General features: G+C 34.7%; 1 pseudogene; it reads left to right on the top strand.

Annotated features, from left to right (window-relative positions):
- LOC103263565 lies at positions 1–27730 on the top strand (annotated as a pseudogene).

Below are 27730 nucleotides of genomic sequence, written 5' to 3'. Positions count from 1 at the left end.
ATGGGAGTGATCTATACTGAACGTAGGATGGGAAGAGTAGATATCCAGGAGAAGGCTGAACCAAAGGATGGAATGTAAGTAAAAAGATGTGGAATGTTACAGTCACAAGGAATTGGTCATTTTAAAGGATTTGAGGATATTTACAAACTGATCCCAAAATGGAAAAACTAATGTTAATATCAAGAAATAGCAACTCAAAGAACATTCAATTAAAAAAAATTCATTTTCAAAATAGAACCACTCAGAAGGCACACACACACACACACACGCACACACACACACACACACACACACACACAAACACACACACACACACACACAAAATCAGTGGATGAGAGCTCACTTTTGTAGAATATCCTCTATGAAATGTAAAGAAACAAAGAAGCATTGAATTTACTGAAGTGGTGGTAAGGGTGGTTACCTTTAAAAACTTTCCTGAATTGTTTTGTCATTTCACAGGTTACTAATACTCAGTTTGTCAGCTTTGGTTATTTCTGTGACTGGTAAGAACTTTATCTTGTCACTTCTATTTATTCCAACAGTCCTGTTGTATTATGTCCCCACAAATAGTGAATTAGCCAAAGCTGAATCACTGTGCCTCAAGGAAGTACAAGGTTGTGTTTCTGAGCATATCTGCATTCAAACATTTTTGTCCACAAATTGCTAGAAAATCTTAATGGTTTTGAGTTTGTATTTTAACTCATGCTGAGGTGAAGTTTATTTTCTCGAAGTCACTTAAAAGTCACAAGCTATTACTTTGCAGCAAAGGAAGTTCTAAATCAAATGACCAGAATGTCTCTTGAAAACAAACTTCTAAATCAAAAACTCAAAATTGTAAAATTTCACCAATATCTTACAGATAAAAATTATTTGCTCTAATGATTCTATCTTCATTGAACAAACATCGAAGGCAAATAGAAGACTTAAGATGTGGGATATTTTATTACAAGTGAAGATATGCTAAAATGTTTGAATAACAAGGTAAGCAGAAGATATTATATGAAAATATGTGTCTTTGGAGACATATGTACTACATACAGATGAAACAATAATTAGGTACAGAATGAAATACATTATTGAGACTTGCCTTTATCTTCTTTCTTCATGTCTGAAACAAAAAAAAAGAAATAATGAACCAGTTTATACACAATGAAGTAAGATTATCGGGAAGAAGGGAGGACTAAAATTTTAACAGATAATATTTTCTGGTGGTTAAAATTGACCCATATATCTAGGAATTGAAACAGTTATGTTTCCCAAGGATATCTCAGTAATTGGAAGGAAGGTTGTTCTAACACCCTCTCTCTACTCACAGATCGTTGCAAAAGGGATTATGGTAGGAGATAATACCAGGGGATATGATAGAATATAAATTCCTACAGGGCACTTCCTAGCAGCTATTGTTCCTTTTCCTCCTCTTCTTCTTCTTTTTTTTTTTACAGAATAAAATATAAGTAGATAAACATTTTTGATACATTTAGTTAAAACTATTTAGTATGCACACAGCAAAAGCACCATAGGAGATAGTAATCACAAAATGATTTGACATATTTTGAAGAGATAAAACAGGAAAATACATTCCTTTTGAAAACAAATGTTTAAGGAGAATATCATTTAAAATGATGCTGAGGTGAGTGGATTGCCTGAGCCCACAGGTTTGAGACCCATCTGGGCAGCAAGACCTCATCTCTACAATAAATCACAAAAATAAGTTGGGCATGGTAGCGCATGCCTGTAATTCCGACTACTTGGAAGACTGAGGCAGAAGGACCGCCAGAGCTCAGCAGGTCGAGGCTGCAGTGGCTGGGAGCGGCCACTGCACTCCAGTCTGGGTGACAGAGTGAGACTCCAACTCAAAAAAAAAAAAAATGATGCAAGTCGTTAATGGTTATATCAGGGTTTTATAAAAAATATTGTAGGAATGTTGAGGACAATATTTTCTCACTTCATTCACAGAAAATTTCAAATTTGGGACATATAATAACAGTAAATATTTAACAAATATTAATTCTCTCTATAGCATTAAAACAGACTTGCATTTTCCAAATTTAATAATTGCATTAAAAATGCCCCCAAAATATTTATTTAATTTTTTTGTGTTGGAGTCTCACTCTTGTCACCCAGACTGGAGTTCAGTGGCACGCTCACAGGCACCTCAACCTTGACCTGCTGAGTTTAGGTGATCCTTCCACCTCAACCTTCCAAGTAGCTGCAACTACAGACGCATGCCACCATGCCCAACTAGTTTTTTGTGATTTATTGTAGAGATGAGGTCTCATCAAGTTGCCCAGGCTGGTCTCAAAGCCCTGGGTTCAGGCAATCCTCTCACCTCCAACCCCCAAAATGCTGGAATTACAGGCTGTGCCACCATGCCCGGCCTAAAAATATTTTTCTTCATGGTAAGGAAGATGTATATTCAGAAAAACTATTTAGCATTTCTATACCTGGGAACATTGGTAAGTATGATTAAGAGCACCGGAGCAGAGTGAGCCTCAACCTCTCAATTCACCAAAAATGACATCTGTATTTACACACTATCATTCAAGACAATGGAGGGACAAATTTCATGCAGCATGTTTGGTGTCTGTTTTAAATTCATAAGTTTTGGTTAAGTGTCAGTTGTAATGAGCCCTGAAACTCAAAATTCATGACTGAAGTCCCAGATTAAGGAACAATTTTGAAGAAAAATATATAAAATGGAATCTATGTGCCATTCAGCCTAATACCTCTCATGTTAGAAAATTCAGAATGCAACGAGGCTGGTCCTGGAATACAGAAAAGCTAATAGTACAGAAAATAGTAAGTACTCAATTTTTAAAAAGGGAAAGAATAGAAGACAGGTAAACAGAAATGGAGAGAACTTACTATGAAAAATGTTCATATCCAAAAAATTGATGTGAAAATATAAAATATTCAGGACATATTCTCTAGATACCCAGTAGGAATGAAACCAAACAATCACACATAGATTTTTTTTAAACTCAGGGAAGATTAAACACACCCTTAAAGCAGACATTTAAAAGTTATGGGAATAAAGGTTAGTCAGAGATAATTTTCTAAACATTTAGAAAGATAAAGTGAATATAGAGTGATGATTATAAATGTGGAAAACAAATGCTAAGTAAATTTCTATTTTCTAAGACTATGAATGTAATGTGAAGTTTTTCAGAATGCAGTTAAACAGACATTTGCACTCATGCCTTTTAGCACACTCGTACACATCCCCATAAGACACTTCACACTGTTTTGTCAAGAGAATGAGTTTCAGAAGTGAAAATAGGCAAATGGATTAATTTGCAGAATTGAGGAAAGTTTTAGAAATGGCTGTTGTGGTAGTTACGATCAAACATGATCTTGATTGATTTGACATTATTTAGGGTTTTATTGTTCAGTTTTTCAAGTTTAATGAGTCCTTCAGGTTGAACTAAATACATATAATCAACCATTTGTGGAAATTGTGTTGTATAAAGTCCTCACGCAAACTGAATTAGAGAATGCTGAGTGAATGCGTTTAGATAAATGGAAAATTAGCTTGTTGGGTGACTCCAGAGACAATATTTTTGGCACTGATGAATACATAACCCTGTTGGTTTCACTTCCTATTTTGACCCATGTCTATATAAAGCATAAATAAGTTCAACAAAAGGCAAGGAAACTAAATATAAAATGGCAATTGAAGAGAATCTAAATTGAATGACTCGAGTATATCTTTCACAGAAGTAACACGTGAAGCACATTGAAAATGCCAAAAATGCAGTGATACATAAATTATATAATTGACTTGACAGAAAAGATGTCTCTGATCAATTAAAATGGCAAGACATTTTTAAAGAAAGTAATAATGAGATAACTGAATAACAAGCAAACATGGTATGCTTCATTTGGAAAGATAAATGATTACATAAAATCATGCAAAAATGTCTGTATGCTGGAGTTGAGAACTGTTAACACTGAGAGGTGACCAAAAAGGTTCAAGAATTGGAGGCAAAGGGTTCAAAGGCCATCTCATCAATGTCATAACATTTGTTTTTCCTCTATCTACCTCTTGCTACAAAAAGAGATAACACTGAAACTGAATCAGTGACAGAGATAGAACAGAACTTCCTCTGGAAAAACAATATCAATCACTGATTATGGACCTCCAACCATTTTCTGAATAAAATGCAAACATGCAACTATATAAAGAGGTAGATTTTCAAACAAAGAGAAAGCATAGAGTACAGTTATTTATCTCTCAAAACCTATATTTAGCAGCAGTCCTATGAGGCCTATAATACATTAAAGACATATAACCCTAAATACTATTCTCTAGTAAACAAAAGTACAATTGCAATTAAATGTACTTTAAGGGAAGATGTTAAAATTTTAATGACCTATTAAAGGTTGCAAGAAACAATCTTGTAGCAACATCCCAAGGCAAGTGTTTCTTGTGTTATTCCCAGGAAAATAAATTGGAGTGGAGTCATGTTATCACTGAACTTCATTTAGATAATAAATTATTCTAAAAACATAAAATAAACAGCAGGTGGTCAAAACTAAAAATTGTATTTATAAAGTATGAAAGAAAATGAAAACATATTTTGGCTGGAAGGAAAAGAAAAACCAGGAATAATATTGTTTCAAATCTGTATCTATGGGAACACTTGGTTAATATGTTCCAAGGTAGTGGAACAAAGAACATCAAGTTTATGCTTGAGTAATACCATCAGTATTTACCCAGTTTTTGAAGGAGCAATGCATGGAGGAACTTTGTTCAGCAAAACACAGTCTTATGAAACCATACATGTTTAAGAACATGAAAAACTTAATACTGGGTCTTTGAGGTAGAAATACAAGGCAGAGACCTATCTGTCAGATGGTTTGCTGAAATATGCATAGTATTAAACCCATGTACCTAATCGCCTACATCCATTATATCAGCAACATCTTAGTTAAACTGTGGTAAGAATAGTGTTAAGTGTTATGTGACTTGAAGTTTTGTCAAAATATTTTGAGAATTGGAACCCTGTACCTTACAGACTGATGTCATTCATCTTACAAAGTCTTAGAGAAGCCGTGGAAAATCTTTGGAAAAGAGAAATCAGAAATCAGTGCTAATAGTGAAGGAATGCTAGAGAATGCAGAAAGGAGTAAGAAACTAAGGGAGTAGGGACACTGAATTGGATAGAATTTAATATGGCAACTAAAAAACTGGTAAACTGAGTTGGGAAGATTAAGCATCTAGGCGAAGGGGGAGACAAAGGAGGGAAAACAGAAAAAGGGCAGGAAAACATTGACATCAAGAGAGCAGTGATTTTAAAGAACTGTGGAAATTTCCAGAAGATTGACTGATTTTTTTGGATTTTTTTTCTGACAATAAAATGAAAAAGTGGAAAAAATAATACGAAACAAAAATATCAGAAAAATAAAAGAATGCACTCTTTCAAAATGAAAGCACAACATCTGGAGACTTAATGATTAAATCACATTAAAAGAATAAAAACGAAGTAATAGATCTCATAGAAGTAAGTTCTCCGTCCAATGACCTAAGATGTCTTGGGGAAAGTTTCACATCAAAATTTAAAAAATACACAATTTCACGAGGGTATTATTAATAAGATTATTTTCCATTGTTGGCAACTAATGGACAAATAAAACATGTAACAATGGGTAAAATTCAGTAACAAATGTAGATAAACTTCAGTTTGAAAGAACAGATACATAGAAAAACATCATTTAAAGTGTATATTTGCTGAGGTTGAGGAAGACAAGCATTGTACTTGACGTCAAATGTACAAGAAACAGATAAAACAAGAACTAGAGAGTGGTTACAATACTGAGACATAAAATTTTCAGAGTACATTTATCAAAAAAATCCCACTCATTAAAAAATTTTTAAATGTCAGAAATAAGAATAAGAATAACTTAGTGTGTGTGTATATATGTATATAAATGTTTTAATTTAATTAAAAAACTGTTGGGTACAAGTCAGGATTGTGTATGTAAGTGGTTTAGGGATGGGGAAGTTTTAGGTCTCCAATTACACCTCACTCTGCTAGGATTAGGAACAGCCACCTTGATTGATTTTATAGACCTTCCCCGCTCACTTTCCTGGCAGGGTCCTGCTACTGCCAATCCTTTTTTTGCAGTTTTAGGTTAGATGTTCAGTGTCCACTTATGAGTGTCAACATTTGGTACTCAGTCCTTTCTTTCTGTGATAGATCACTGACTATGAAAGACTCCAAGTTCATTCACGTTGCTGTGAAGTCCATAATTTTGTCCTTCTTTATGGCTACATAATATTTGATTTTGTGTATGTACCACATATTTTTTTATCCAGTCTAGTTTTGATGGGCATCCCGGTTGATTCACAAGAATGGGAAAAGATATTTGTCAACTGTATATCTGACAAAGGTCTAATATCCTAATTATATTTTATATTAAACACTGGGTCAAATTAATCAGTATTTGTAATATATGAAGCAGTATGTTCCCAGGACGGTTCAGCAGTTGGAGGCAATGTTATTTTACTATCATACATCCTTACTGCAAAAGGAGGTAAATTAGGAAATGAAGCCATGCTAGGACATAGAATAAGCCTTCCCATGGAATAAACGTTATTAATCCTTGTTCTTTTTTAATTATGGCTATTGTTTCAGAATAAAATGCAGAGTATGCAGACCCAAGGATTATATTTAAAATTTGATGAAGAAGCATATAACAAAGCACACATATGTTCAAAATTCTACGTGTACTCGTAATCACATGAGGTCTTTTTTTTAAATTGGATATTATATAGTTGATCTTCAACTATGTAATATCCAACTATATAATATCCAATTTAAGAAAATTGTCAGATAGTATAAGTCAAGAAGGCTGTTAGCATGTTAAAACATGATCTAATAAGGCAAACTGCAACAAATTGAGATTTTTGTAGTTACTTTCTTTTCTTTGCCAATGAATATATGAATCATAGGTGCTGAGGCAAATATTCTGAGCCAATCTTTGTCTTCACATGTGCTCAATTTTATAATTACAAAGAAAAGCCATTTAAGGGACATGAGGTCCTCAAGAAGGAAGCATACAAGCAGTCTGACTTTACTCTCTTCTTCAGAAACTAAAAAACAACTATGCAGTGCCATGTTATCATCACCAATATCTTAACTATCTCTGGAACCAAAGAGAAATGAAAGCCATTTACAGAGGTAAGGGTAAAAAAAGAAAGAGTTATCATCTATGAAATTCCTCTTCCAAACTGCTATGCACTGTATGGAGAAGTAACCAAAGCTCCTTGAGTTAGAATTTCTAACTGGGAAAAGGTGAGTTCAAGATCGACATCCTGATTGCCCATCATCTCGCGTTCTTATTCAAAAAATCATTTTTGCCTCAAAACATAGGAAGCATCATGATTGACTGTAGGCAGAGGGAGATCTGAGGGTAGTTGGAGACAGGCAGTGGAGGGCAAGATAGCAGCTCCAGCACATAAAACTCAGGGGCTTGTCTTTATTTCAAAGAAAAACAATATCACAAGAGAAATTATTTAGAAGCACTATGCTGAAGAAAGTGCACTCCATATGTTCTCTAGGTAAGAACCTCCAGCCAGCTTCCTGATTCAGCCAGGGAATCCACTTTGCGACAATCCCCTCCCATCCAGGATAAACACTGTATCACACTTTTGTAAAAGTCGTGGCAAAATGGGTTTAAGTCAGAATTCAGAAAGTGGATATAAAATTGTAGATTCGTATGCACCTGGCAATGGAAAAACAAAATATACAAATCAACAATCAATAGAAATGAGAGAGAGATAGGCTGCAATACAATAAGAGCAGGGATTTTAACATCTCACATTTTTAGTGATGAACAGAGCTAACAAAAAATCAAAAAAGGGACATCAGAGTTAAACTACACTCTCACTCTAGACCAAACAAATGGACATAACTGAAATTTACATAACATTTTACTCAACGTCTGCAGAAAACACATTCTTATTATCAGGACATGGAACATTTTTTAAGCTAGATCATTCATAAGGCCACAAAATAAGTCAACAATTTAAAATTCTAGAAATCAACTATCTTTTCTGACCACATCAAAATCAAACATGAAAGCAATAACAAGACAAACTTTGGAAAGATGTACAAATATATGGAAATTAAACAACATGCTCCTGAAAAGCACAACATACAAAATAATAAACATCAGAGACAAAATAAATAACGTTGAGACCCAAAAAGACCAATAGACAAAACAATAAAAAAATTTGGTTTTCAAAAGATAAATAAATTTAAAAAACCTTTAGCTAAACTAATAAAAAAGAGACAAAATAAATAAATAAAATTAGAAGCAAAAAAAGAGACATTAAACCTGACACCATAGAAGCACTAAGGTTTACAAGATTATAATGTACAAATGTACATCAACAAATTGGAAGTCCTAGAAAAAATGGACAAATTTTGGGCACATACAAACTGTGAACTTTGAGCCATGAAGAAATAGCAATCCTATAGAGTTAAAAAAATGAGTAACAAGTTCAAAAGTAGTAACAAAGAAGTCTTTCTTTAATGAAGGACCCAGGAACAGTGGTGTCACTACTGAAACCTCCCAAAGACTTAAGAAATACCAACTTTTCTCAAACTACTGCAAACTTTTGAAAAAGGAGGGAATACTAAACAAACTCATTCAATTAAGTTAGTATTACCCTCATACCAAAACCAGATAAGCACACAACAACAAGAAACAAAACTATAGACCAATATTCCTGATACCCATACATGTTAAAATCCTCAATAAAATGCAAAGCAATCTGATTTCATCAACACATTAATAAAGAGATCATTCACCAATATTTAGTGGGATTGATTCCAGGTTGCAACAGTGGTTCAACATACATAAATCAATATTTGTGATAATTCATTTCAACAGGACTTGATTATTTCAATAAATGCTAAGAAAGAATTCAGTATCATTTAATAGCCCTTCATGATAAAAACTCTAAACAACCTATGTATACAAAACGAATACTTCAGAACAATAAAGGTGTTATTTGACAAACCCAAGCTGGCATAATAATGAGTGGGGAGATATTGAAAGCTTTTCATATTAGATCTGGAGCAAAACAAAAATGTCCACTTTTACCATTATAATTAAACATGGTATTGAAAGTCCCAGTCAGTCCAATTAGGCAAGAGAAAAAAATGAAGGACACCCAAGGTGGAGGGAGATAGTAAAATTATTTTGCTCATGGAGGATATGAGCTTACACTTTTAAAATTCTAAATACTTTATCAAAAAAGTTTAAGACCTGATGGACAAATTCAGTGTGGTTGCAGGATAGAAACTAAGCATACAAAAAATAACAGCATTTATATACACAATATCATACTATCTAAAACAGAAATCAAGACAGTAACCTCATTTACAATAGTGACAAAAAACCATAAAATATTTAGAAGTAAATTAAGCAAAGAAATGAATGACCTCTACAGAGAAAAATATAAAACAAGAGTGGAACAACTGCAGTGGACACAGAAAATAGGAAGACATCTCATGCTCATTATTAGAAGAATTGGTATTGCTATTATGTCCATATCACCCAAAGCAATCTACATATTCAGTGTGATTTCTTTCAAAATACCAATGATGTTCTTCACAGAAATAGCAGAAACAATCTTAGAATTTGTATGAAATAACCAAAAATCTCAAATAGTCATAGCAATTCTGAAGAAAAACCAACAGAAAAACAAAGACAGAGGCATCACAGTACTTGATTTCAAAATATACTAAAAAGATATAATTACTGAAAAACATGGCACTGGCATAAAATAAGACACACAGACCAGCTAAATAAAATAGAAAACTTAGAAATAAATCCATATCTCTACATTGAACTCATTTTCGACAGTCACTAAGAATACGTATTGGTGAATATAATGTCTCTTCAATAAATTATACTGAGGCAACTGGATAACCATACACAGAAGATTGAAATAAACCCTATTTCTACCCCAATACAGCGACTGAAAGTTGTAAAGTTCGTGGACTCACCCTAAAATAAGTGTTACGTACCACACTGCTAATATCACCATGGTGATAGGCAAAGACCTAAACAAAAACTTCTTAAAAGAAGACACAAATGACCTACAGATATGTATTTAAGTGCCCAACATTACTAATCACAAAGTAAATGCAAATCAAAATCACAAGGGGGTTATACCTGATGAAATGTCTACTATTGGATAAATGAGAAACCGTATACACTGTTGGTTGGTTTATAAATTACTACAACCATTATGGTAAACAGTATTGAGGTACCTCAAAAACAAACAAACAAAAAAAATAGAACTACCAGAGTATCCAAATCCCATTACCAGATAGACATCCAAAAGAAAGAAATCAGTATATTGAAGAAATATCTGCCCTCCCATGTTTATTGTAGCACTATTCACAATAGCCAAGATACAGAATCAACCTAAGTGCTCATGAGTAAATGAATGGATAAGGAAAATGTGGTGTGTGTGTGTGTGTGTGTGTGTGTGTGTGTGTGTGTGTGTGTGTGTGTAATACAGAATAGTATTTAGTCATGACAAAGAATATAATTCTGTCATTTCAGCAACATGAATGGAACGGGAAGTCATAATTAAGTGAAATTAGTCAGATATAGAAATAAAATTATCACATGTTCACATTACATGTGTGAGCAAAAATGTGTTGTGTGCATGGAGGCAAAGATAGAATGGTGGCTATCAAAGCCTGGGAGATGTAGGTGGGTACAGAGGGATAAAGAGAAGTTGACTAATGAGTTAAAAAAATACGGGTGTATAGAAGGAATAAGTACAGTTATATAGAACAAATATCCCCAGCAAAGTGGGTGATTGTTGTTAACAAAATTATTGCATAATTCAAAACTGCTAGTAAAGAAGATTTGGTATGTTCCAACCACAAATAAATGGTAAATTTTTGAGATGATGGATATTCCAATTACACGTAGTTGGTCATTACGCATAGTGTGTATGTATCATAAATCACATGTACTGCAGAAATATGTACAATTATTATGCATCTATTTTTAAGACAGCCTATACAATTTGCATAACTACCTTTGTTGTAATTTTGGCATTTTGCAATGTAAACCATGTGCCCTTCAGCTTAATAACCTTCATGTCAACAAGTTCTTAGTCAAACTTAGGTAAAGCTCTGAAAGACGAAGAAGCAAATGTTTATAGGAAAGGAAAGATAGTAGAGTGAAAAGAGACAAATGTGAATAAATGGAGGCAAGAAAACAGTAACAGACTTTCAATATCTGAGAAGACCTAAGCAAATATCAGGTGCAAATATTAGACACTAATGTGAATAAAGAGCCAACAGATGGCAAATTCTCAAAAGGGTCATGGATAGTAAAAGAAGTAAGGAAACTTATTAGGGCATCCTAGTTGTGGGGTCGGGGGAAGTAAAATTATCCTTATATCCACTATAAAGGGCTTGAGGAGTAACAGGTTACAAGAAAACTTACCGTGTTTTCTCAGAGTTTTATCTAAAAATGAAATGAAAAGAACAATGCAAATACCAGGAGACACAAGTATTATTGGAATAAAATAATATTAATTGAAAAAAACTCCTATTTGGTTGGGCTCGGTGGCTCAGCCTGTAATCCTTTGGGAGGCTGAGGTGAGTGGATTGCCTGAACCCGCGGGTTCGAGACCCGCCTGGGCAGGTGAGACCTTATCTCAATAAATAAATTTAAAAAAAAATTAGCTGGGCATGGTAGCGTGCGCCTGTAGTTCCAGCTACTGGGAAGGCTGAGGCGGAAGGATCGCCGGAGCCCAGCAGGTCGAGGCTGCAGTGGCCGGGAGCAGCCACTGCACTCCAGTCTAGGCGACAGTGAGACTCCGAATCAAAAAGAAAGAAAGAAAAGAAAAAACTCATATTTAATCAAATCGGAATGCCGGGAAAATTCAAGTACAAATACACACATACACAAACAGGCACCCAAAAAAATGACTGAGGGCCTTCTTTTGTCAAGTATATGGTACAAAACAAAAAAAGGATAAGCACCTGAAGTTGTGAACTGAAGAACTGAGAATCGATTTTAGAACTATGGCCCAGTGGCTACATTTTAACAATAATCTTGACGACTTTAAAGATATTTAGTCTTTGATTATTCAGTATGTTTATGCAAGTTCTATGAATGTTACTAAACCTGTAGAGTCCATAATCTTTATTTTGCATTCATATTGCATAAAGTTATCACAAACACTGAATTATGAAGTGCTGAATCACTCTTGTCACAATATTTTTCTCCACTCAGTACTACATAACATTATTGGATAGATGTTGTTTTTTACTCATGTTTGAGTGAAGCATATGTTATCTAAATCATTTGAAAGAAAATCACATGATGTGTTACTTCAAAAAAAAAAAAAAAGAGCTTTAAAAGTTCTAAATCAAATGACCTGCACATTTTTTAAAAATGAAGATGTAGGGTACATTTTAGGGTTAGGGTTAGGTATATAAACACTGATCATGCAGGTACCCTTGTTGATGAGTTGCCCCTCCCTCCCCTAGCAGTTTCCCTCAACTGCCAATACCACCCCCCCAACAGTTTCCCACTACTGCCAATCGCTTTCTTATAGCATTGTAATTGTTCAAGGTCAGCTTATGAGTGAGAACTCAGTTCTATGTCTCTGTGAAAAATCACTGAGTATGATCGACACAAATTCATCCAAGTTGTTGCAAAATCCATATATTTGTCTTTATTTATGGCTGCATAATATTCCATTGTGTATATGAACCACATTTTTTAATCCAGTCCAGCTTCGATGGGCAACATGGTTGGTTCCATATTTTTGCTATTGTGAATAGAACTGCGAAAAACTTATGTGTGCAGGTATATTTTTTGTAGAATAATTTGAGTTCCTTAGGGTATATTCCCTAGAGGGGGATTGCTGGGTCATATGGAAGGTCGATTTCTAGTTCTTTCAGAAATCACCACACTGTCTTCCAAAGAGGATGTACTAATCTGCATTCCCACCAGTAGTTTAGAAGCGTTCCTTTTTCTCCACATCCTCGCCAACACCTGTTGTTGTTTGTATTATTAATGATGGCCATTCTTACTGGGGTAATGTGGTAGCTCAATGTGGTTTTGATTTGCATTTCTCTGATGATGAGTGAGGTTGAGCACTTTTTCATGTGTCTGTTGGCTGTCCGTATATCTTTTTTTGAAAAGTGTCTATTCATGTGTTTTGCCCACTTTTCAAAGGAGCTGTTTGTTTTTTCCTTTTGGTGCATTTGAGTTCCTTGTAGATCCTAGATGTTAGACCTTTGTCATATATACAGTTGGCAAACAGCTCTCTTGATGGTTTCTTTTGCTTTGCAGAAGCTCATTAATTTGATGAGGTCCCACTTGTCTATCTTATTTCTTAAGGTATTGGCCTTTAGGGTTCTGAATGGGAATTGGTTCCAGTTCCAATTTCCATAAGGGTATCTCCTGCGCTTTCTAGGATTCCTATAGTTTGAGGTTTTATACACAGGTATTTGATCCATTTACAGTTAATTTTTGTGTATGGTGATAGGTAGGGGTCCTGTTTCAATCTTCTGCATGTAGTCAGCCACTTTTCCCAACACCATTTACTGAATAGGTTCTCCTTTCCCCAGTGGTTGTTGTTGGAGGCTTTGTCAAAGATGAGTTGGTTGAGGAATTGAGGCTTTGCTTCCAGAATCTCTATCCTGTTCCATTGGTCTATGTACCTACTCTTGTACCAGTACCAGGTTGTTTTGATTACTGTAGCCTTATTTTGAAGCCTGGAAGTGTGATATCTCCTGCTTTGTTTTTTTTGCTAAGAATTGTTTGGGTTATTCATGGTCATTTATGTTTCCATGTGAATCTCTGTATTGTCATTTCCAGGTCTGAGAAGAATGATGTTGGTAACTTAATGGGTATTGCATTGAATCTCTAGATTGCCTTCAGTAGCATGGACATCTTAACAATGTTGATTCTTCCTATCCATGAGCATGGAATAGTTTTCCATTTGTTTGTGTCTTCTTGGATTTCTTTGAGCAGTGTTTTGTAATTCTCATTGTAAAGGTCCTTCACTTCTCTGGTTAGGAAGATGCCAAGGTATTTCATTTTTTTTGGTGGCTATTGTGAATGGGATTGTGCTCTTTTATTTGGGCTCTTCCTGCTTGTTGTTGGTATATAAGAATGCAACTGTCTTTTGCACATTTATTTTGTACCCTGAGACTTGGCCAAAGTCCTTTATCAGTGCAAGCAGGTTTTTGACAGATTCTCTTGGATTTTTAAGGTATAGGATCACATCATCAGTAAAGAGGAATAACTTGACTTCCTATTTTCCTATTTGAATACCCCTGATTTCCTTCTCTTGTCTAATTCCGTGTGCTAGGACTTCCATCACAATATTGAACAAGAGGGGAGAGACTGGGCAGACTTGTCTTGTTTCAGTTTTCATGGGAAATGTTTCTAGTTTCCGTCCATATAGCAATATGTTAGCTGTGGGTTTGTCGCTTACCATTTTGAGGCATGTTCCTTCTATACCTAGGTGTTTAAGGGTTTTTATCAAGAAGGGATGCTAGATTTTATCAAAAGTTTTTTCTGCATCTAATGAGATAATCATGTGGTTCTTGGTTTTACATCTGTTGATGTATTTAATGACATTTATGGTCTTGTGAATGTTGAACCAGCCCTGCATCCTGGGGATGAATCTTACTTGGTCATGGTGGATGATTCTTGAGTTGTGTTTTTGGATCTGATTTGCTAGAATCTTGCTGAGGAATTTTGTATCTATGTTTATAAGGGATATTGGCCTGTAGTTATCTTTCTTAGTTGGATCTTTACCTGGTTGGGGTATCAGTGTAATATTAGCTTTGTAAAATGATTTTTGGGAGAATTCTACCTTTCTTAATTCCTGGAATACTTTAAATAGAATTGGTATCAGTTCTTCCTTGTACGTTTTATTGAATTCTCTTGGATAGCCATCCGGTCCAGGTTTTTTTTTTTGGTAGGTAGTTTTCATATGATAGAGTCAATTTCCTGGGTTGTTATTGGTCTATTTAGTGTCTCAATATCTTCTTGTTTTAACATGGGGAGGTTGTGTGATGTCACAAAGTATTCCATTTCATCTAGGTTATCAAGTCCGTTTCCATATAGGTATACATAGTAATCTCTGATAATTCTTTGTATTTCTTCAGGGTCAGTTGTGATTTGATCTTTTGTATTTCTGATTGTGTTTATTTGGACTTTTTCTCTCTTTTTTTTGGTCATTCTGGCTGGGGGCCCATTGCTCTTGTTAATTCTTTCAAAGAATCATCTTTTTGTTTTGTTGATGTTTTCTGTGGTATTTTTGTCTTCTATGTATTTGGGCTCTTACATTTGTGATTTGGATTCTTCTGCTAAAGTTGGGGTTTTGGTGATCTTTTTGTTCTAGCTCCCTTAGGTTATTTGTTAGTCTTTGCACTTGTGATCTTTCCATTTTCTTTATGTGTGCTCATAGAGATATAAATTCCCCTCTTAAAACTGATCATGGCATCCCAAAGGGTTTGGTAAGAGGTTTCTTCATTTTCTTTTGTTTCCAGGAATCTTTCAATTTCTTCTTTGATTTCAGTGTTGACCCAGTTGTTGTTCAGCATCATGATGTTTAGTGTCCATGTATTTGTGGGTTTTGGGAAAATGTTGTTGGTTTTGATATTTATTTTTATTCCACTGTGGTCTGAGAATGTGTATGGGAGAATTTCAACTTTATGGAATTTAGTTATGCTTGATTTATGCCAAGGATGTGGTCAATCTTGGAGTATGTTCCATGTGGTGAGAAGTGGAATGTATATGCTGTGGTTGCTATGGAATAATCAGTAAGTCCATTTGGTCAAGTGTCAAGTTGAGGTTCTGGATCTCCTTGTTGATTTTTTGCCTTGATGATTTATCTAGGGCTCTCAGTGGGGTATTTAAGTCCCCTGCTATAATAGTGTTAGAGTCAATATCTTTTTTTAGTTTATTTAGTAGTTATTTTATAAATGCTGGTGCCCCTGTGTTGGGTGCATAAATGTTTAGGATGGATATTTCTTGTTGATGGATTGAATCTTTTATCATTATGTAGTGCCCTTTTGAATTTTTTTATTTTTTGATAGCTTAAAGGTTGTTTTGTCTGATATTAGAGTGCAACTCCTGCTTTCTTTTGTGTTCCATTTGCCTGGAAACTGGTTTTCCTTCCTGTAACTTTGAAGCTTAGCTTGGCTGCATAGGTTATTCCTGGTTGAAATTGTTTATCTTTGAGAACTTTGAAGATTGGGCTCTAAGCTCTCCTAGGCTGAAGGGTTTCTGTAGATAAACTAGCTGCTATTCTAATTGGTATTCTCTGGTAGGTAGTCTGACCTTTTTCTGTAGCTGCCTTTAGCATTTTTTCTGTTATACCTAATTTGTTTAGGTGAATTATTATGTGTGTGGGAGTTGGTGTTCTCATTTGTTGTCTGCAGTGGTTCTCTGAATCTCTTGTGTTTGAATTTTTGCATCACTGACAAGATGAGGGAAGTTTTCTTAAATAATTTCATGCAATGTTTGTTCCAGTGTGGTTTCTGTCTCTCTTTCTGCCTCAGGAAGTCCAATTACTCTTAGGTTCAGTCTCTTGCAGTAATCCTTCATCTCTTGAAGGGTTTTTTCTGTCTTTTTAAGCTTCTTTTTTATGTTTTTGATAGTACAGATTAGTTCTGTATTTTGGTCTTCAATCTTTGAGATTCTTTCTTCTGCTTGGCTAATTCTGCTTTCCATGCTTATTAGTTTGTTATTTATTTCAATTACAGTATTCTTTACTGCTGTTTTTTCAGTGATCAGTTCCTTCCTATTTTCTTCTTGTCTCTCTTCAATTCTTTTTACTCTCTATTAATGTCTTGATGTCTGGGTTTGTCATATGTGACCAGTCATTCTTGGGGATGTTCATAGTTTGTGTTCCAACATCTGTTTTCTCAGTGTCTGACCTCCCGGGGCTATATTATTCTTTTATTTTTTCTTCATTTGTGTAGATTTTCCTCCCTACTCCCCTCACCCACCCATCTTTTTTAATTCTGTCGTTCAGGGGTAGAGGGATTGCTTTTACTTCTGTTTGTTCAATATCCTATTCTTACTTATGTATATCCTCTGGCTTTGTTCAGTTCTGGAGATGGGCTGTAGGTTGGTGTTATCCTTTTGCAGTTTTGAGATTCAGTTGAGGGGGGAGCTGTGATTCAAAATCTATCTGCAGATCCCAATATCCACCAGCAGGTGTATGGATAATCTGGAACCCACTTTTCACTTCCTTGTAATCTGCCCATGCAGTAGGGTTATAGATTTACTCCCTGAAAGCAAAATGAAGTAAAAAAAAAAGGGGGGAGGGGGGAGAATGGAACAGGGAGTGGGGGGAAGAGGGAGGTGGAAAGAGAGGAGTAAGAGGGAAAACAGACAAATGTACCAACTAACAAATGAAAAAAGACACAGAGACTGATATGAGGAAAAAAAGAAAAGCAACAATAACAACAACAACAATAAACAAACCAATAACCACACGAAAAACCTAAAACATACATTCATATAAACATACAAAATAAACAACCTCCTAATTACTGTGGCATTCCACTATACAAAGATGGGGTCTAAAGAGAAAAAATATAGAGTAGCATAAAATCAGAAAACTAACAGAGCCAAAGTAAGTATGACAATGTTTGATAGAGGAGCTTAAGATGGCTGCAGACAGATCGGGCTGTAAAAATCTCTGTGGAGGTAAGTGACAATAAAGACTCTCCAAGTAAGTAGGGAAGCACTGGTGGGATTGTGAAAGTCCATCTGAGTGGATATTCAACTCATGCACCCAGGTCCCCTCTCTGAGGGTGAGCAGCATCACCAACATCTTAGTGAAACTATGGCAAGAACAGTGACAGATGTTCTATGTTTGGAAATTTTTCAGAAATATTTAAAGAAATGGAACAATGAATCTATCAGTCAAATGCCCTTCATCTCATCAACGTCTTAGTGAAACTGTGACAAGTCTCTGAAAAAGAGAAGAAGCCAATCTTATAGTGAAAAAGTGATATAGAAAAAATCAAAATGGAAGGAATGGAAAATTATAGAAGTGGGGACACTGAAAGGGATATAAGCTAATACGGCAAAAGTGCCTACCCCATAAATTAAAGTGAGAAGATTAACCATCCAGGAGAGTGGAGACAAAGGATGGCACATAGATAAAAGGCGTGGAAGCATTAAGACATGAAGAAAGCAATAATTTTAAAGGATTTTTGAAATAACGAATTTTCAGAATGTTTGCTGATTTTTTTTGAGGGAACAATGTCAGGAGGTTTATTTGAACTAAATCACATTAAAGGAAAAAGAAAATGAATAGTTTCTCAGTCAAATGACCTGAGACTTCTTGGAGAAAACTTGCACATCAAAATTTTAAGAGTAGCAAAATGTCACAAATATATTGGTCATAAAATATTTGTCTTCATTTATTGCAACCAAAGGAAAAACAAAAAATATAATATTGGTAAGGGGAAAAATGTGGAGAAAAATCATATAAACATAACTGTATGTTAGAGTGGAGGAAGCTGATCATTACGTTTGAAAGCAGAGGACAAGAAATAGAAGAACAATGACCAGGTGCAGAGTGATCACATTACTGGAACAAACTTTCTTATCAGCTGTCATATGAAATACAAAGAAAAACAAAAAGTTATTGAAAATGAATGAGCAATATCAGTAATAAGGAGGACAAAAATTTGTATCTTTTTATATTTAACTCTTGTTCAAATTATACAGTATTTCTGAGGATGGGTAAAACACGTTTCCCAGGTCCAGTTCAGCTATCAGATGCAATACAGCATCATTCTCCATACAATGCTTAAAGCAAAGTAAGATAGGAAATGATGCCGTGAGAGGATGTAGAAAAAGAATGCTTATAGCATAAAAAATATTGGTTATTTGTTCTCCTTTTATCCTGTCTTTTGTTTCAGAATAAAAAGTATATGAGAAAGCTACTTGAAATTTAATGAAAAAGCACACAGAAAAAGGACTCATCTGTTCAAAGTCTTCTCTCTCTTTAGCAGTAATCATACAAAGTTGTTTTTTGCTGTTGTTGTTGTTTTTTGAGTTGGAGTCTCACTCTGTCACCCAGACTGGAGTGCAGTAGCCGCTCCCCACCGCTGCAGCCTCGACCTGCTGGGCTCGGGTGATCCTTCCGCCTCAGCCTTCCAAGTAGCTGGAACTACAGGCGCGCGCTACTACAACCGGCTATTTTTTTTTTTATTGTAGAGATGAGGTCTGGCCAAGTTGCCCAGGCGGGTCTCGAACCCATGGGCTCAGGCAATCCACTAACCTCAGCCTCCCAAAGCGCAGGATTACAGGCTGAGCTACTGAGACTGGCAAGATTTTTTTTTAAAAAACATATTTTTTATTTTAAAATTGTGGGGTACAGTTAAGGGTTAGGTATACAAATATGCATCATTCAGGCACCCTTGTTGATAAGGGGTGTCCCCCCCATCCCCAAACAGATATTGACTACCATTAATCCCACCACCCTTTCCCTCCCTGCCCCTCCCATAGATTCCCACCACTTTTGATTCTTTTCTTAAAGTATTACGATAGATGTTCAAGGTCCACTTATGAGTGAGAACATGTGATACTCAAATCTTTGTTGCTGTGAAAGATCACTCAGTATTATAGACTCTAGTTCCATCCAGGTTGCTGCAAAATTCATGATTTTGTTCTTTTTTATGGCTGCAGAGTATTCCATCGTGTATATGGATCACATTTTTAAAATCCAGTTCTCTTTTGATGGACACCATGGTTGGTTCCAGGTTCTTGTTATTGTGAACAATGCTTAGATAAACATAGGTGTGCAGGTATCTTTTTTATAGAGCAATTTGAGTTCTTCAGGGTATATTCCCAGTAAGGAGATTGTGGCGTCATATGGGAGGTTGATATTTAGAGCTTTTAGGAATTGCCACACTGCTTTTTTATATAAATTGGAGATAAATTTTCAAATTACATTCAATCTCTAAATCAAAATATAATTGAAAATTATTATTAGAATATAGGATTTTGGCCATTGCTTTGCTAAACTCCATGTGGCCACATGGAGACAGCAGAGTTTAGCAAAGCAATGGCCAAAGCTATAGCCGCCGTGTTTTCTTAGCTTTGGCTCTCATCCCTACCTTGGGGAGGTGAATCTCCTCTCTCTCTCTCTCCTTCTCTCTCTCTCTTATTTACTTTCTAAATAAACTGCTTGAAAGCTTTTAAAAAAAAGAAAATGAGGATTTTAAACTTTTAATAATTGTATTAGAATTTTATGCAAAAAGTATTTTAGAAACATCCTAGAATAATATCTTCTCATATCAAACAGAAATTTTCGATAGAGAAAAATATTCTCAATGATCTTTTCTGAAGATATAAAATCCATTTATAACATGCGAAAAGATTGCATTTTACAAAGTCAATGATTATGTTAATAATTATGCCAAAAGAGTACATTCATTGTAAAAAAATTAGTTAGAAAATGATAAATCATATTTAAATCCTAGTGTGCCTGAAAATATTTGGTAAATGTGATAAGGGCAGTGAAAATGTGAGTCTCAAACTCAAAATTAACCAAAGATTGGTATCTGAATATATGTAGTGTTTGTCAGGAAAATAGACTGAGAAACTTCATTCAGCATTTTTGGAGTCTTCTCTTATTTCATTAGATGTAGGAAAATACTCATTGCACAGTAAAAAACCCTTAACTTGTTATATGTGACAGATGTCCTAGGTTAATGTGTGTTTTGTAGAAAATATATAGAGAATGAAAACCAGTGTGTATCAGCCCAATCCATCTCATCTCGTAGTAATTATGATAAAATAAAATTAAGCCTCTGGGGAAACAGAAGAAGCTAATGTCATCAGGAAAGAGAATGTATGAAAGGAAAAACGGGAAAGAATGGAAGTTAGGGTAACAGAAATGGAGGGAACTTAATATAGGAGGAGACTACATCCTAAATATGGATAGGGAAGAGTAGACACCCAGGAGAAAGGTGAGCCAACAGAAGGCATATAGATAACAAGACAGGCAATTAAAGACCCCAGGAAAATGATCTTTTAAAGGGATTTGGAATAAAGGATTGCCAGAGGATATGTATCATGTTTTTGTACCAGATTATCTGCAATGTAAAATAGAGAGACCATTGTATGTACTATGGAAACCATACAAACTTCACATTTATTGTAAAATTGAATCTACTGTAAAGCCTTCTGAAAGGCAGTAAAATAAATACACACACACAGTCATCAGTGCCCCCTATATACATACACTAACAGTTCTTTAAAAAAGTTGCCTTTACAGAAAATATTGTTCAGAAAGGAAAAGGGACAAATTAGTACTTTACTTAATTCAGGAAAATTTCTTATGAATATTAGTTCTGGTGAGTATGTTTTGAAAATGTTCTTAATACATTTTGATATTATTTATCTTTTATTATTTGGTTTGTTAGCTTTAAGAAGTTCTTTGAGCCAGGCTCAGTGGCTCAGCCTGTAATCCTGCGCTTTGGGAGGCTGAGGTGAGTGGATTGCCTGAGCCCGCGGATTCGAGATCTGCCTGGGCAACTTGGCGAGACCTCATCTCTACAATAAATCAGAACAATTAGCTGGGTGTGGTAGCGTGCGCCTGTAGTTCCAGCTACTTGGAAGGATGAGGCGGAAGGATTGCCAGAGCCCAGCAGGTTGAGGCTGCAGTGGTCAGGAGCGGCCACTGCACTCCAGTCTGGGTGACAGAGTGAGACTCCAACTCAAAAAAATAAAAAAAATTAAAAAAAAGAAGTTCTTTGGATGATACTAAATATGTGTGGTCAATCCTCATTATTGTGGTCTCTATAGATATAAAGTAGTCACGAACACTGAAGTGGAGAATACTCAACCACTGGTGCTACAGAGTATACAGGTTAAGTTTGTTTGTATTAAATGGTAATGAAGGGGGTTCTAAATTAAATGACCTGAGTATATCTTCCACACAACCAACACATCAAACATTTTGAAAATACCAAATCTACAGTGATGCCACGAGTCCTAAATTTTGCCTGTTGAAAGATTCTATCTCCATTATTGAGATGACAGGAAAAATTTAAAAAACTAATAATGGGAGTACTAAATAACAGATGAATACCACAATATTTCAGTAGGATAAATAAGTAGTGCTAGACAATCATGTGAAAATATGTGTATATTGCTGTAAGGATGATGATTGTAAGGAGCTGAAGACAAAAGCGCAGAAAGCAGAGGAACCAGTAATTAGGCACACATTGAAATACATTCATGAGTCTTGCTTTTACCATTTCACATTTATCAATAAACCAAAAGGAAGAAAAGACCAATTTATCAAAAATAAGGAAAAAAGTCAGGAAAAGAGAGTACAAATATTTGAAATGCTTTCATAGATTTATCTGAGTTTCTTGCTCATCCCTATGTCTGTGAACTAAACCATCTGATACAACAATATCCCACCAATGAGAGAAAATATTTTACTTTCATACACCACTTGGTGGAAAAGGATTTCAGATGCAATATGAAACCATGAGAGACAGTAGATAGAACTTCCTCTGGGATAGGCAATGTCAGTCATTGGTCTTGTATTAGATCTCCAAACCTTTTCAGAATAAAATGCCAACACATACCAATACACAAGACAGGCACATAAAAGAGATGAGGAAGCAAAATGTAAACACACCCTTCCGCCAAACTCTTTCTGTAGCAGTAGTCACATGAAGCCAGTTACATTCATTCAAAAAATACATTCCGAAATTGTATTTCCTTTGAAAATAAGAATATAATTTTAAAACGGCATTAAAATAGGATGTTAAAACTTTTAATGACTAAATTAATGTTCCATACAAAGATCTTTTGGCAGCTTTCTAGGTTAATTGATTGTTATATTAGTCACATAAAAATTTATAACTGAGATATATATTATTATTGAACTTCACTTAGGATGTATAATCCCTCTTAAAACTAGTTAAGGAATTGCAGGTCTCTGAAGTGATAATTGTGTCAACAAAAAATTCAAAAGTAAATTAAAATTAGAATGGTTAAAAAAGCCAGAAAACGGTGTAAAATATTTGTATATGTGGGACCACTTGGGTAATATAATCAAATACTGTGGAAGAAGGAGCATCTGGCTCACACTTGACCAATAAATGGTATCAGAACTTGTACAGTCTTTGTAGGGACAATGCATGGAGAACCTTCACTCAGCAAGTTTGCAGACTTCCTTTATCTCCTAAGATTTGGAAAAGTACTAAATGCATAGTCATGGCCCTTTAAAGTGGTACTATGTGACAAAGGTCCAGTGTTTTAATGTTTTCCAGAAACATATATAGTATTAAAACCATATGCCTATCAGCCTAAGTCCCTTATCTCACTGACATCTTAATAAAACTATGGCAAGTCTCTGAAATTTAAGGGAAAAATGAGAGAAGCAAGAAATGAGAAAGATAGAAGACAATAACACAGAACTGAATAAAACAATATGGGAGAAATTCATAGGCAAAAATTATTTTTGGAAATGGAGCTATCCAGTAAAAGTTTAGGTCAAAATGATGGCTTATAGATGAAAAGGAAAACAATGCTAGTGATACCAGGAAAGAAGTCATTTATAAGGACTTGGGAGTACCAGTCAATTTACCAAGTTTTTCCAGGAAAATAAAAATAGCAAAGTTCACTGTAAATATTTTGAGGATAAAACATAAGGAAAGTTCAGATTTAATGAAAACGTTCTTCTCAAAATTAATATACCTGCTTGTTAATTTTTAAAAATCTGGAACTAATGAAGGAAAAACTTAAACATTATCAAAATGCAGATAAGCATACAAATTGTTTTCGTGCATGCACACAACAGTGTTTTTGAGCTCTCTTTTGTCCAGAGATATTCTACAATAAATGAAAAGAACATAGAAAAAGTAAATGTCCTGACAGTACAAAATTTAGTAATAGTAGTTCTAGTGTTTACTTTTTAAAAACTTTCTTGGTCACTTTTGACATTATTTAGGATTTTATTTCTCAGTTTTTCAATTTAATAAGTTTTTTAGTGCCACTAAATATGCGTATTCAATTCTTGTTACTAGGGTAGCTAAGCTCTATAAAGTTTTCAAAACATTGATTTAGAGAATATTGAATCCCTGCTCTTAGAGGAAGTACAGGGTAGGGTTCCTGGGCACCTGTGTTCACAACATTTTTGTCAACTAATTAATATAAAACCTTGTTTAATGTGTGCATTTTATATGTGAACTGATGAGTAAATGAAGTTTAGAGACTAGATCACATGAAAGGATTGGAAATGAAGTATTAAATGTTGGTGAAGTAATACCAGAAGTTCAGAGAAATATTAATAATAAAATATACTTCACAGACATGAACTCTTTACACAGATTCAAAAGACAGTACAAATCAGTCAATAGCAACTGGGAGAAGTTAAAGTAAAAATAAAGATGACAGACTTCCACTGGGAAGATAAATTCAGCTTAAAATTATGTAGAAATGTATATATGTTGAAATTGAGAAACTATATGTTGAAATTGAGAAACGTTCACTGAGAGTTGAAGACAGAAGTATGACAAATAGATGAAACAACGAGCAGGTACAGACTAAAATACATTAATGGAACTTTTTTTTTCCTTTTCAAACTTATCTGGAAAAAGAAAAAAATCAATTCACTGAAAATGAGGGCACAATGTCAGAAAGGGAGGGGGGGAAATTTCAAACTGAACCACATTTGTGAATACAGTAAACATTAGATTTGATACCCTTACCTCATCAGGGGCAAAAGGTCCTAAAATAGTAAAAGAATCCATGAGAGGATTTAGAATAGAGGTTTCTCTGGAATAAACAATGTTATTCATTGATCTTTCCCTGCACCTTCTACGCTTTTCAAAATAAAATACAAACACACACATATACGAGATGAGTGCTTTAAAACAGATGAAGAGGCGTACAGTACGCAAAGGCCTCTATCTGTCACCATTTGAATGTGCAGCAATTGTCCTTTGATACCCACTGCATATATTAAAGAGAAATATTCAAAAATGTTACCCTCTCTTAATACAAAAGATACTTGAAAAATGACATTAGATAAGGAATATATTAAAATTTTCATGATCAACGTTGTATAAGAAATATTTTGAAAAATTCAAGAATTATAAAGGAAAAACTTCTGTGATATTTACATTGTAGTTCAGAATTGAGACATTATCAATAAAATTTTCCTAAAAAACAAACTTCATGAACAAACTTTTAAAATAAATTCTATTTTCATATTATAATTTGTGAATAAAACACAAAACAATAAAGCATAATTACTACTATTAAAAAGTAGAGGCTGGGCACGGTGGTTCACAGTTGTAGTTTCAGCACTTTGGGAGACCAAAGTATGAGAATTGCTTGAAGTCAAGAGTTAGAGACCAAACTGGGAAACATAGTTGCAGGAGCTATAGTGATCTGTGATTGTGCCACTGTCAACTTGGATGATAAAAGTTGTATGATGTACCAAAAAACAAACGAAAAACAAAAACAAAAATAAAACCTAGAAAACAAAACAAACAACAAAGCAAAAACAAAAACAGAATATTAAAAAAAATTATATAAACTTTTCATTTACCTGGGAATGCTTGCCTAATATATTCAAAGACAATGACAGTGAATCCCAGCTCACAACTGGCCAGGGAAAGAGCAGAAAGTACACTGAGTTTAAAGGACAAAGAAAGGAGGAGGAACTCATATCAGCAAGTTTGAAGTCTTTTCTCCTCTTTCAAAGTTTGCATAGTCATAAGCACAGACACTAGAGTATGCAAATTAAAGGAAGCTTCTAAGGAAATATATATTAAAGGAAAACTATATGCTTATTCACTTAATTGCATTTATCTCTCCAATTTCAAAATGAAACTATCATAAACAGCTGAAAATAGAAACCAATGTTTATAAGAATTCAAGGATATGAAATTCAAAATCAGATGCAATTGAAATAAATGAAAAAATTGTGGAAACAGGAAAGAAGAAATCTTAGTATGGGTAAAGTCAACAATTCAAAAAAAAAAGGAAATGGAGTAAAAGAATAGACATGCAGAAAGGAGTGTAAACATATATGACACATACATTAAAAGTCAGGAAATGTTAAAGACACCAAAACAACAAACAAAACAGTCATTAAAAAATGTCATGATCTGAGCCCGCGGGTTCGAGACCCACCTGGGCAGCGAGACCTCATCTCTACAATAAACCAAAAAATCAGCGGGGCGTGGTAGCGCATGCCTGTAATTCTGGCTACTTGGAAGACTGAGGCGGAAGGATCGCCGGAGCCCAGCAGTTCGAGGCTGCGGTGGCCCGGAACGGGTGTCTGGGTGACAGAATGAGACTCCAACTCAAAAAAACAAAAAAAACGAAAACAGTCATGGTAGAAAATGATTCAGAGAAAATGTATCTGTTTTTTCTGAAGTTCAACTCAAAACAAATTTAAAAGATCATGTAAACATCATGATAAGATACACGAATAAAATTCAAATTTATCAAAAAACATAAAACAACCAGTATTCAAATATATACATATGTATTGTATATGTGTATATGTGTATACATATATACATATATACTGTGATTGTGTTACTGCACTCAGCCTGGATGATAAAGTTATATCATATCCCAAAAAACAAATCCCGAGAAACAAAACAAACAAAAATCAGCAAACCCAGAATATATATAAAAAAATTATATAGACTCTTCACATACCTGGGTATACTTGTCTAATATATTCAAGGACAATGGCAGAGTGAATCTCAACTCACAACTGAACAGTGAAAGAGCATAATGTACACTGAGTTTAAAGGAACTCATATCAGATATATATATATCAAACACAAAGAGTGGTGGAAGCTCACTTTTGTTTTCATTAATATTCTACATAAAGTAGAAGTGAAAAAATAAGTAAATATACAGAATTTGGGCAAGAACAAAAGAAAACCATAGGCAAATTTACAACACTCTTGGAATTGCGAAGTACAGCTTTACAGTCCCCTCAGTTCCCAGAAGAATGTAAACTGGAGGACTTGAAGAAGCTAGAACCAATCCTAAAGAGTATTCTTACATATAATAAACAATTCCTTTTGAGGTTCAGCCAGTCCCAATAAGAAGAATTTTAGCACCTGGTAAAGAAGAGAATTTGGAATTTGAAGAAGATGAAGACGAAGGTGGTGCTGGAGCAGGATCTGCGGATTCTTTTTCTGCTAGAGTACCTGGTAGTTTATTACTAAGATTGCCATCAGAACCAACAATGACGTTATTCTCTATCAGAATTGCGAAAATTGTTTTGAATGATACTGGGCAGTGCATCAATCCCTATACTACAGTTAGTGTAAAGGATCTGAACGGCATAGAATTAACTTTTGTGCAAAATACTTCTGTGCCATCAAGAAAAGTAGATACATACGTTCATTTTAATGTGGACGTTGAATTCTAGAAGTATGTGGAAAAATTAACCATAGGTGTAGCTATCTTCTTTGGATTCAAACACTAGAAGTCTACAAAAAGGTTTACCAGCACTAAGTATTCTGCTTTCATGGAGATGGTTGAGATTAAACCTGGGTCAATACGATACAAGAAATTATACTAAACAAACCTATACAAGAAACCCACTGACTTTAAAAAAATGAAATTGTAATTATTGACCAAGAAACCACTTTATCTTCATCTGCATCAAACATTGCACAAGGAATGA

This window comes from Carlito syrichta, unplaced genomic scaffold (assembly GCF_000164805.1).
Source record: "Carlito syrichta isolate Samal-C Ts95f unplaced genomic scaffold, Tarsius_syrichta-2.0.1 Scaffold305159, whole genome shotgun sequence".
Taxonomy (NCBI): Eukaryota; Metazoa; Chordata; class Mammalia; order Primates; family Tarsiidae; genus Carlito; species Carlito syrichta.
Note: the sequence above shows the minus strand (reverse complement) of the source record. Positions and strands in the feature narration are given on the sequence as shown.